The 1,001-nt window shown below is 43.6% G+C and overlaps 1 pseudogene; it reads left to right on the top strand.

Annotated features, from left to right (window-relative positions):
* Window positions 1-608: 608 nt before the first annotated feature.
* On the top strand, window positions 609-726 carry LOC126095535 (5S ribosomal RNA; annotated as a pseudogene).
* The last annotated feature ends 275 nt before the right edge of the window (window positions 727-1,001 follow it).

Genomic DNA, 1,001 nt, shown 5'->3' with positions numbered 1-1,001 from the left:
GACATCACACACATCCGTGCCCGAGGCAGGATTCGAACCTGCGACCGGAGCGGTCGTCGGCTCCAGACTGTAGCGCCTAGAACCGCACGGCCACTCCGGCCGGAGATTATGCTTTCATCAAGGGCTTGCAAGTTTGAAGTACGCAGACTGCGGTCAGTGTAGCCCCTCAGCACTTACCTGTAATCAAAAATGGATAACATCAGTCAATCCTATATCAAATTTATGGGAGCATATATCTAACCGCAGTGAAATAAGATTAAACTTAACGCTATGGTGCTAACTCGAACTTTGAGTTAAATTTGTTTTTTTTTACTCTATATTGCTCTGCAAAAAATAGTAAATATTAACAAATTTCATACATTTTTGGTATAACCTCCCAATAAAAGTGTTTACTTTTCGGGGGTCAAAGGTAGAAGTTAATTGGTTTTATACTCCTACACCTGGCAATTCTGTCGGAACTTAAAATTCCTCTGAACGTTGTATGAATTTTAAAAACTTTGTATCTTTTTTTTTAAATAAGATAATTTATTCAGTAACAGGTCTGCAAGTATTAAAACAAACATTTAGATTCGTTATTTTATATTTTTTATAGGTATAATAGATAATATGGCAACGGCCTTGCCGCAGTGGCTACACCGGTTCCCGTCAGATCACCGAAGTTAACCGTTGTCGGGCGTGGTCGGCACTTGGATGGGTGACCATCCGGGCCGCCGTGAGCTGTTGCCATTTTGCCGGCCGAAGTGGCCGTGCGGTTAAAGGCGCTGCAGTCTGGAACCGCAAGAGCGCTACGGTCGCAGGTTCGAATCCTGCCTCGGGCATGGATGTTTGTGATGTCCTTAGGTTAGTTAGGTTTAACCAGATCTAAGTTCTAGGGGACTAATTACCTCAGCAGTTGAGTCCCATAGTGCTCAGAGCCATTTGAACCATTTTTTTTGTTGCCATTTTTTCTGGGTGCACTCAGGCTCGTGATGCCAATTGACGAGCTACTCGACCGAATAGTA

Source organism: Schistocerca cancellata, chromosome 1 (genome assembly GCF_023864275.1).
Source record: "Schistocerca cancellata isolate TAMUIC-IGC-003103 chromosome 1, iqSchCanc2.1, whole genome shotgun sequence".
NCBI classification, from domain to species: Eukaryota; Metazoa; Arthropoda; class Insecta; order Orthoptera; family Acrididae; genus Schistocerca; species Schistocerca cancellata.
The sequence above is the reverse complement of the archived record's forward strand: the minus strand, read 5'-3'. Positions and strand labels throughout refer to the sequence as shown.